The sequence below is a fragment of the Protopterus annectens genome, chromosome 2.part1, assembly GCF_019279795.1.
Source record: "Protopterus annectens isolate FY-2018-M chromosome 2.part1, PAN1.0, whole genome shotgun sequence".
NCBI classification, from domain to species: domain Eukaryota; kingdom Metazoa; phylum Chordata; order Ceratodontiformes; family Protopteridae; genus Protopterus; species Protopterus annectens.
Genome location: NC_056729.1, coordinates 455,751,046 through 455,763,223, shown reverse-complemented (window position 1 = coordinate 455,763,223; position 12,178 = coordinate 455,751,046). Strand labels below are relative to the sequence as shown.

Below are 12,178 nucleotides of genomic sequence, written 5' to 3'. Positions count from 1 at the left end.
AGCACATTCAGTCTAGTGCTGGACTGTCCACTGCAGTACCATTTAAACTAAGAACTTAAATTTCCATAAGTCACTTCTAATGATTACAGACCAGTAGCCCATCACCATCACATGCATTTCAAGCTTCAATTGTACTGCATCTTAAACTGGGTGAGGTGTGCCCTGATTTTAATGTTATCGCATGTGTGAAAAGCCTAGCTTAACGTGTATAAGGACTAGTCCCATCACAGGAATATAACAGGCTAAATAACACTATTTCAGTGCTACACTATATACATTAAACATTCAAAAGCTTATTAAGACTTGCCCCAGTAATGGGAATTTGCTTTAAACACATTTTTTCTTGTTCAGCCAAAAAAATAATATACATATATGCCCAGGCGCTGCATACAGCCTCTGTATCATAGTCATTGTCTGTGCTATATACAATGCAGGTAAGAATTAACGAGTTTATTTGGGATTGGTGCAAGGGGATGACCTAAAGGCAGATTACCCTATAGTGACCTCAACATTGGGGACAAAACCAGACCAACTGGCAGTGTTAGAAAGAATACACCCAGCATTTCACTTACCCAGAGTCAAAACAAGCACACCACTTTAAAAACCCAGTCTAAGCCATCTAAAGTGGGACAGCTTTTAACAATAATTTTAATTTAACATCATAATCACACTTGTTTTAAAGTAATAATATTTGTTAGTCTGTGTACAGAGCTCTAATTTAGTAATCATACCTTCTGTATTATAATGTGTAGTTTTCCTTTGTTTCATTTTCCTTCATTCCTGTACTCTGGCATGTAATGATGGGATTTTAAGTTTTTGCTACCGTGCTCATCTCTCATCTAAAACATATATTTCCTATTGCTCAGCTGCTTACTGTCAGAGCCGTATAATAACCTGACCCCATGACACCAGCAAGAATACCTAATAATTGCCAGCAGTCCACAATGTAATTTTAACATAAATTCCAAGACATAATCTTATTCCTGGCATTTTTAGTTACAAAGCTAAAGCAACTGTAATCTCTTTTAATCAGTATCTTAGAAAACTGAAAATAATGGTGAATGCCGCATATAAGCATATAAGGCATTTGTTCTTCTTAAAGAATCATGACTGCCTCACTTCAGTCATTTTTACCCGATTCATATACTGTCATATAATCATTATAATGATAAACTAACAAAAAAAAACCTCTGCATAAGCTCAGTGCATTGCAAATCTCATTAATTTAGCTGTATAAAATATAAAAACATAATGTAATTTATATTACTTTTAGCTATCGCTATAGGTTACAGTCTCTAAACAGCTGGGTTTCTTAAAAGAAAACTTTTTCCTATGGTTTACTGAAGTGTGGAAGAATTCATTGGTTATTTTTTGTTCTGATCAGGCAGCCATGTCGCATTATTTTCTCAGCAGACAGAGTCTGGTGCCAGAGCTCCCCACATGTATACAGAATGATCATCCGAGATGGAAGTTAAGTTAAATAGCTGGAAAGGGATATATTCAAAGGGCTGGGAAACATAGGAAAACTAAAAGCAGATCAATGTTGATAGAACATTTCAAGGAAGATAAGAAACAGGATCATTAAACACAGAGTTAAAAATGGTATTGACTTTTGATCCCCATCACAATGGCTTAGTGTGCTTAATGAAAATGGGCTTTCAGTGATGAAATGTGTATGATTTAACATCAAATAACAAAAGTAAAGATGAAAAACTCTAATAAAAAGCATTGGAATTCTAAGACTGTTTGAAGCTTGATAGTGTAGGCTGCTGTATACTAAAGAAGCACATTTTTTTTATTTTTACATATAAAATAGAGCTGTTATGTAGAAACCATAGTATGCAGGATATATTTTTTATTTGTTTTGTTTTATAAGAAACAACACCTTAAAGCAGGTAAAATGCATTTCATGCAGTCAGTAGGCAACAGGCATTGCTGGTGAAAGTAACCTGAGAATGTTCTAATTCACCTGTAACCAGTATACCTCAGCATGTATTTCCTACATTTATGTTCATTCCTCAGTATCACAAAGACAAATCAATATGGGAGTCACAGTCCTCTGAACAGCCAATGTTGTTTGTGTGTGTGCTCAGTAATGAGCATGCATATGTGCATGTGCACACTCACACTCAAGCATGTGCAAGTGTGCATGTGTATGCATGCGTGTGTTTACGCATGTATGGGTGTTTGGTGTGTGCAGTGCAGTTATCTAGGAAAGACATGTTTTATGCCCCAGTTAAAGTGATTTAAACTGCTTTAACTAACTGTCATTTATGACAGTAACAGAAAGCCTATTCCAATACCAAGGAAACCACAGTGTAATAAATGTAGCTCATCTCCTTGTATTATTAGCAGCATTTTTAACCATCATATTATAAGATTTTGTATTAATATTATTTGTATGCTAAGTGAATTACTGGGCCAAGAGAAACAGATTGGTTGTAGTGTTAAATGGCAAATATAAGTCTGCTCTTAAACAATACATATGCGACCAAACAAAGGTTTAACTTCTGTATTCTGATTACATGACTTTTTGAAATCATAGTTTTGTATAGTCCTTTTATATTTTTTCTGATTTTCTTTAAAGTGCAGCTGCAACACTTGGAGTACTGTATTGTCCTACAGGTCTTGTGTCAACCCTTAAAAGATGTAAAAAAAAAGTTGATGGCTAGACATGGTACAAAATATAAAGTGAATACCACCAGACAGTAAGTGAGCATTAAAATATATCCTGTTTCCTAAAAAAAGATCCCAAACTAGATATGTTTTCAGATTGTGCTGTTGTAGTTCTTGTGCTGTTGTAGTTCGGTTGGGAAGGGCTGGTGAGTTTATTGCATGCTGACTGAAATTCATTACAGCACTGATGGAAATGTCCCTGTTAAGCATGTTTTGAAGTAGAAAAACTGTGAAAACTGGAAAATGGAATATTTAGTGTACCGGTTTCTACATTCATACTGGGTGGTCATTATGAGCACTTTGTTAAACCAAATCAAAGCTGTTAAGGTTACCAAAGAAATTAAACATTTGGTCACATTAGGTCTTTCCTGATTAAATATGTAAGAGAAAAACTTAAACTCTATAAACAGCCCAGTAAAATACATGTGGTGCATGGAGCGCCCTAATTATATTCCTAATTTTGGAAAAAAGATACATTTGCAAAGCAAGTCCATAGTGCAAGACCCCATCTTAACAGTAATTATGGATGTTTAACAAAAACTTTCAAGACCCCCTAAGTGCTGTTAAGATCAAGTCTCATGTTTGGGATGAATAGCCCACAGTGCCAGCCAGCAGTAATGTAGCTACTGTGAGGGTGAAGGAGCTGCTTCCCTGTGGGTGCAAAGTGTTAAGAACATAAGCAACTAATCCTGATAGCTCTTTAGTGGATATCAGTATTATGAAATAAATGTATTGCATTTGCAGTCAAAACTGAGTGCTGCAGTGCTCAGTGTGTGTTATGAACTGTAGCAACCAGTTACTACCTTTTAAAAGAAGAGAAGACTTATTTTTTTTTCTCTGCAAGTCAAGTAGCTTTTTTCTTTCTGTTTTTTTTTTTTTTTTTTTGGCACCAGGCACAAAAATAACTATCTCCATCTCTGCCAGCCAGTAAAGAGCACTGGTAAAAGTTAAAACAGCTTTTAAAAGCTGGTAGAGCTTCATTCTGCCACACTTATGAACAGAAAATATGAAGGAACAAAGTATATAACAGCTTTTAAAGCCATTAGTTCTGTCTGCCTGCTGTGTGTTTGACAACATTATGGCTTTACTGGCTTTTAAAGCTGGCAAGCCATTTAAAGCTCCTGCAATTATTTTTGTAACTAGCAGGACATGAAGCAGATAAAACACTATGTCCTACAAAGAATTATGATCAAGTCTCTAATTATAACCCTCTATAATATGTTCTCTTTGCTGATGAAAATATTCATCTCTTGAGCTTTTTCTTGAAGGGAATTTATTGACATCCTTGTCTCAAACACATAATACATTGGTTATTGTGACAAACCGAAATGCTGCCAGCCCAGCTAACTGGAATTTTGTAAATAATTTTATGCCACTTGAAAATATTAATATGATTTATATAGAAATGTGACACTGCCAGCCCAGCTATATGGAATTTTGTAAATAATCATATGTCATTTGTAAATATTAACATGGTCCACAGGCTTGTCTTACCAGTGTAAGAGAACTTTATGTTATATGTACATTAAACTACTGGTGCAGAAGTGTGTGTTGAGCTGTATGTTATGTACTGAGCTTCAAGAATGTAACCACAGTGTACCCTGCTGGAAAATGCCTGCGCAAGTGTATGTTTGAATGGTAGAAGTTGGAACATACAGAGTTAACTTACAAAACTCTAAGAAAATAAGTTGAAATTGTTTACGACTGTGCTATAAAGTTAGTTAATGCAAACAGACATGATGTCTAGAGTTAGGAGGTTTTCTATTGTCTGAAAACAGAAATCATTACAGATTTCAAAGGTAAAATTGTTTAACTGTTTTGTGACTTCCAGTTCCAGGCAAACTTCTGAGAGATAAGTATTTTTGACCCAAAGGTGCTAAATTTTAAGTTTCTGTTAGCCTGGGAACTGAAGGCAGATGTGACAAAGAATGATGTAATCTGAGATAACCCAGCAGTAATATTTGATAGTAATTTAAGAACTATCCCAGAGAATGAGTCTGGGCATTTTGTATTTGTCTTTAGATCCTGGCAACATCCTCTCATCAGCACTTGTCTTGCTCTGTAAGTAAGTCATTTAGGGCATAGTATCTCATAGATATAGATAGGAATACAGTAAAGATTAGTTTCAGTGTTTTCTGTATTTATTTGAGACTGTCCTGCAATGTTGTTTTAAAGTATTTCCTGTGATTCTGAACTCTATTGTCACTGTGTTGAGTTGAGTATTGTCTTGTGCTTTTATTATTTATTCTTAAATATATTTAAATCTTTTAATTGTGGCTGGTTTGTTTAGAGATATTTAAGTTCTTAGAGTACTTGCATATGTATTTGGTGACACTGTATACGCCACTCCTAAATAGCATTAAAAGTTTTGGTTACACTTACCATTTGTATAATAGTAACATTACACAGTAGAATTGGTCATCCTTTGAGAAGGGCCTTATAGTAGCTGATAAAGAGTGGTTGGTGACACCACCTTATAGTCTGGGCAGAAGTAGGCATAGCTAGTGAACTTGTGCCAGCCTTCCTCAGGAGTGTTTGTGTGTTTGCATATAAATCAAATCCGTGTGTGTGTGTGTGTGTGTGTGTGTGTGTGTGTGTGTGTGTGTGTGTGTGTGTGTGTGTGAGCTACTTGGCAGGGACATGAAGCACGGGTTGGACAGAGAGGGTGCGGAGGTTTTGACTTGACAACTCGACTGAGCTCATAACCCTATAGCTGTGCCAGTGGGAAGTCTTATTGGGGATCTGGAGAGAGAGACAGAAACCAGCCCCAGATTGACTGTGATCTCTATGTGCTCTTAAGGGAAGTTGTACTTTACTGTGTGTGTACTTGTCATTCTCTCAATGTGCAGGGGTGTCACAATTATTATCAGAGACACAAGCATAATCCTCTGCATTATACTTCAAATCTTCCAGAGACAGAATCCAATATTGTGCAAATTAATTAGAGCTGTATAAATATAATAAAGAAAGGCTTGGTATAGTGTAAGCTGCATGGATAGTATTTGTTCGACTGTATCATTTTTCAGCAAGCATTATCTGACCCCCAGAGATACTCATCTGTAGTGCCTTTTTGTGTGTGGCTAAAGTGCAGAATAGAAAAATGTGTTCACATGCTACTTTTAGTAAAACTACAATAGGTAGGAGAGCTACGAATCTTGTAACCTTTATTGAACACATTATTTATTTATGTATGTATGTATGTATGTATACGTGGCCACATTCTGTGTGACACGTCAATTTGCACCTTGTAAACTAGAATGCAACACCCAGTAACAGTGAACTGGACATTCATAGATGAGAAGGGAATAAGACTGTGATAATAAACTTAAATTATTGCAGAAGAAAAGGATTGGGTAGAGGTCAAAGCAGAGGTCAAAGTGGTTAGATTATGTGCCCCTTTCAAGTGCACGTGCATTGGACTTGTTGCATGAGATGTAACTTTAATTGTGGCATAAAAATTGGCAAAGTTGGAAAGGACTTTTATTTGCAGTAGGAAAGATTTCAAAAGGCTGGCGTTTAAGTAGAAAATGCTTGGTTTATGCACTGTAGCTTTTTTAGGTGGTTGTAGAATCAGAGTGCGTTAGGAGTAAGTCCTTAGGTTGTAGGTGTTTGTTTTACTTAGGAGTTTGTTGACAGTGGTGACTAAGAGTTTGAAACAAGTAGTCTGAAAATAAATAAAACAAGAAGGAGATCTGCTGTTGGTGTTATTGACAACCATTTGGCTTTGCTGAGAGAGTGGTAGCGGTGTTCATGAGTGAGTTGTAAAACATTTCTTCTACTACTCCGTCTACCTTCTCATCCAAGCACTACTTTTAAGAAATATGCATAATGTAGTTCTAGGCTTAAAGACAAGCATAAAGATCTCCCAAAGCATGACAACTAAAGAAATTAAAGATGGAGCCTCCTGTACCACTGAAGAAGTACAGTTATTTAAACTGAAATGCAATTGCTGATCCTACTACTCTTGAAGTAGAACTTAACAAAGGGTCAGCTGTTGCTCCTGCATTATGAACTTGTCTGCTGGTCTAAGAGTGCAAGGTGCTTGACAGCTCTAGCACAGACAAATTTGAGAACATGGTTTACAATGCAGGCACTTTGGGTTTCAGAGCTGTTAATTACCAGACCCATATGACACAGTACCAATTTGATATCCTAAAACAAACTGCTGATCTAACATCATTTGGATTCATCTTCTCCACCAATCACTACTCAGGAAATACTTAGGAGATCACATGTCAAGAGATGTCAGAATGCTTATTCTGATGCATACCATTATGTAACATAGTATCAGCATAAATGGGAATGTTCTCAGAGGTCATCAATTCATTTTGCTGCTCCCATAGTGTGGATCGCAATCCTTCCTACTGACAGTGAAGTTCTGCATTCATATGCAAAGCTACACATTAATTGTACTTGTGGGCTTCAAATTGCTAGCCAGGAGTCATACCACATCACCTTTATTGTCATGGGGAAGGAACAATAATCCACTAGGCCCAGTCAGGCCACCAGATTGCATTGAATGTTGCCTCTTGTGTCATCTTGTACTAGGGCTCATATATCAAAAGGTAAAGATAAAGAAGGTGTTTGTTGTCTGCTGGTAGATTTAGTAGCAGGTAAAGGGAGTTGTAGCCCAGCACATGTCACTATTCAGCATGCACTGCCACTGACAGACATACTATTGCATACCCATTCCATATCCCCCAAAACCTGGAGTGCATCAGTCACATGCTCAGCTATTTAGGGTATTGAGGTAGAAGCTCAACCATTCAAGTATAGGGTGGCAGACTTCCTTGCACCCAGGCTCCTATTAGAAATCTGAGGTCATTGAAGCTGTGGTCTCTGAAACTGACAATGATAATACTCCATCTCCCTGTACTTACCACAGGAATGACTACTCTTTTGCTGAAATCTTCAGCCTCATAAGGAACAGATCAGAATGGTCTTAGAAGCTATAGCTAAAATCACTCTTCCAAACATTGCACAGTAAATCCTCAAAACTGTTAAGTTAACAGTGTTAATTATCAACAGTGTGAGTGCTACATTCAAAATTCATTTTTGCAGCATGGCAAGCTGGCTTACAGCCCCTGCACAAATTCCTGCAACTTTGAATCTGCAGCTTCTAAGATAATATAACCTTGCAAGATAAGAAAAACCTTTCTTTCACTACAGTTGTGTAGTCTGACTGAAATCATTGCATTGTGTTAAGTATGGATGGGAGGCAATTTGACAAAAATCAATGTTTTCCATCCCACTCAAAAAACTGTGCAGTATTCATGGTAGATCCCTGCCTTCTAGTCTCTGTTCTGTTCTCCCAGAATCACTTGTATAGTTTCTGTGGGTAGCTGTAAATGTTTTGGGTTATATCCTACGCATGAAGCCACTCATTAATGAGACTACTGAGCACCATGATTCTGTCCATTCAAAGAAGGTGGATGCCATCCAAATATCTCCATATGACATGGTACAGTAATTAGGTGATCTCGTCCACCCACCATATATTTCTGACACCACAGTACTTTGCCACCTGTCCACAAGGCAAATAGTCCAAATCCTTTGACAGATGTTTTAGAAGAGTACATGCCTCTGCCAGTGAGGACCTTAGAGCACACAGCTGTTAATTTAAACTGTCTTAGTTCTAATCCCACTAATTGAGCAGGGCTATGGAAGAATCTAACTAAGAAGGACTTTGGAGAGACTATTCTTATGGCACAAACACTGAAAGCTATTATCTATGCCACTACTATTTTAGGAGATGCTGTTGCAAGGACTGCATGCTCAGATGTGTACTTGCGTATGATGTTATGACTAGGGTTGTCCCTCCTGATGGTGGGACCCAGAAACAAGCTTCTGGATGCTCATTTCTCAGTGAAGAGGTTTCTGGACAGTCCTCTTAGGATCTGGTCCAATACCTCATGTACAGGCAGCAGATCCTCACTGTCCTGTAGAGATCCTCTCTGACCTCCTTCCATTTCTACTTCTTCTACTCTTTTAGCTGCAAACGTTGTGGTTTGGCAACTTCTAAAAATATTTAACATTTGAAACTCCCTAAACCTACAGTGGCTGCAGTCTGAGATCTCAGTTTTATAATACAGAAACTCACTTTACCCCCCCCCCAGGTGTTCACTTCAGCTGACATGAAATACTAGAAATGGAAGACTGTTTTTAGTTGCTGTTTGTCTGTATGAAGGATTTCTGAACTATAGACCTTAATATGTAGGGAATCTTCCATTGTCTTCCATGAAAAAAAGGGGTTTATTTGTGAACAAACCCTTTTGTACCTAAGATGGTCACAGAATTTATTTTAAGTCAGTCTATTCATCCAACCAATTGGGTGAAAAAAAAGGGGAGATAATTTTACACTCTGTAGATAGATGTACTAGCTTTCATAATGCAGGTTAAATTCTTGCAATTGCCCACGTGAGATTGTTGAGATTGTACAATGCTATAAATTTTATTAATCTACCAACTTCAAACACAACTTCATAGGTATACGTAAATAAGTACATACTCATTTTTTCATATATTGTTTGTGCTTAATTTCTTTGTAAAATATGTAGTGCTTTAATACATGAATGTAAACATTTTGTGTATTGCTTTTGTATATCTTCTACTTTATTTGTACGGTCATTGTATATCCTCCGCTTTCTTTGTACTGTTTTCCAGTACCTGGGTCATGACTGAAAAGGGTCAGTAGACCAGCTCACCTGTCCAGAAAAAAATATTACATATAAATAAATATATGAATACATGTGTAAATACATAAATAAATAACTGTGTTTGGGTTGTAAACTCTAGTGGTAGGGATGACATGCAGGTTCTACACAGAAGGAACCACATCCAAGAATTCAGCCAGAAAACCAAGTGCTATAAGAGGGCATTGGTACCTGCTGCACCACTGTGCTAATAATCAGCTTCTTTCATACACAACCTGCCAGATAAATGCCGACATTTATTGTGTACAGTGCTGATGTCTGACTATGATAAAAACTGAATGAAATTATGGATAATTTCTTAGTCTTAGATACACTGGAATACCCCTATGTACATACACATGGATAAGCCATAGAAGCATACATTTTACTCTGATATTAGCAAATACAGTACATTGTATGCCACTGCTCCTGTCAATTCAGTGACTGTTTAACTGAGATAAAACAACAGGGTCAAGTCACGTTTATATACAGATTGTCACTGTACCCATCAATTGCATCCAATTTATTGACCATATACATGCACCTCAAATATCTAATTGTAATTTTAAACAGTGGCCACAGCAAAGCATTCCAACTTGCTTCACACAAATACACACTAGTCCTGAAAGGACAGATTATTGACTGTTTGACTTAGTCACAGCATTCAGGCCATTTCCACCCACAGACAGCCCTCAATACCTAGCAATTATAGCCATTGTGCTGTTTGCACACGGTTAAGATGTCTTATTACAGAAACCGATAATGACCATAAAAATTATTTTCCAGTTTGTTTCAAACAAATCCACAAATCCACACTAATCCTGCAATGTCAGATTAATGATTTATTAACCTAAGTGGTGCTAGTCACTTTCATCCAAAAACAAACCCCATTCCCAGAACTTATAGCCCTTTGTTGATTGGGTATACCTCAGATATCTGACTGTGATAAAAAATTATGGCTATGGTAATGTACCTCAACTTTGTTTCATATGCAGTAACAACAGTATAGTATTTAAACTTGCTTCATATAAAACAAATTAGTCCTGTAAAGAAAGAATAATGAGTGGTTGAGTCAAGCAAATGACAGCAGGTCTGTTATTTTAAGCCACAGAGAGTTCCTCCACACCCAACAACTTTATCCACTTTATTGAATGTTGCACATCCCAGATATTGGATTGCAATGCAAAGAGCCATACTAATTTATTTCAACTCTGTTTTGCACAAAGATGTTGTAGCCAGCCACAGTAAATATTTGCATATTGCTTAACATGAATACGTATTAGTCCTGCAAAGCCCAAATAATGACTGCTTTATTTAACCCAACAATAACAGACAGGATCAGTCACATTCAGCCACAAACAAATGACTCCATATCCATCAATTTATAGGGATTTTGTGTATATCTCAGACATCTGACTGTGTATTGATAAATGTTATAATAAAGACCACAGTGATTCATTTCAACTCTGTTTCACATAACTCAGCTTGATTTAAACAAATACAAATTAGTTCTGCAAAGTCTAAGGACTGCCTACCTGGGTAAAAAGTACCTGCTAGAAATCAGACAGTTGTGCATGAGCTGTATCCTGACCACTGCATTCTCTTGCAGACTACCAACAATGTATTATTAGCATGGTCTTTACTTTCCAGTGTTTAAAGTTTCTGAGATTTCTCTTTTGTCTTGCCCACTATGATCTAATGAATGAAGCAAAGAACCCTTGATGCTCCATGATTCATTGTCTAGATTTTTGGAAGAAACTGAGTGCTGAAATTAAGAATTGTCCATTGCCTTTCTATTATGGTACAACAGCTATGCCTGCTTTGAATAAAAGCACCATGGCAGGAGCATTTTTATTTGACTGAAAAATAAATAAAATAAAATAAATTGGAAAAGCACTCCTAACAACTGACTGAGTAGAATCCTCAGGCACCAAGCTTACCTGTGCCTAAGGATAGCTATATCTGCCACTTGGCCAAAAATGTGTTTCCTGCTGATGGAACCAAAACTAACATCTGGTCTCCATGTTTAAACTCCCTGACCCTTGTATTTTTATTGTACATCTTTTGTTATGTACTTAAATTACCTTTAACTTAGCAAGAAACTCAGGTCTTCCCTGGTCAGAAATAATGCAAGCGTTTCCGGTTGCTGAAATATTTTAGCTGCACTTTTCGCTCAGATAGATATCCTGTCTGCATTAGAGTTTTCTACATCAGTTTTAAGGTCTATAGATGCACAAAATATCTATTTTATTTACTAGTGCTACAAACCCATTCTTCTACAGTGAATGCTGTACGTACAGTCTGCATTTTATAGTACGAACTACTATTGCCTTCTGAACATTCTCTTATCTGCAATGTTTCTTCATTATCTCGACTAGCATCACTGCATGTTAAGTCTGAAATGTGTTGCTTCCACGTGTTTGCTTACTCATACTGTCAACATTTGTCATTAAATTTACTGCACTGTGTTGTTCAGCAGCATACCTGTAAACCTCTTAGTGCAAGAAATCTGGACAAAGCCCAACAAAATGGGGGGACAAAGGCCCAGAAATAAGGACACATTTAAATACTGCTCTTATAAACTTAGAAAGTAGTTAGAATAACAGGATTTGTGATAGCATGCATTTTCTGAAGGATATGAAGTCTGAAAATCAAATACATGTCATTGTTTAGTGACTTTAATTGTTAGATCATCCCAATGACTTATCAAAAAAAAAATGAGGAACAGACCAAAAATATGAGGCAACGATTTAGACATTATGTGAAAGTCTTTACAGTTGAGAGTTATGTTCAGCAGTATCAACTGTTGC

At 36.9% G+C, this 12,178-nt stretch overlaps 1 protein-coding gene across 1 annotated transcript in view; it reads left to right on the top strand.

Moving 5' to 3' along the window:
- Nucleotides 1-12,178, top strand: part of FREM3 (FRAS1 related extracellular matrix 3) — a 624,923-nt gene that overhangs the window by 343,259 nt on the left and 269,486 nt on the right. The window lies entirely within an intron of this gene.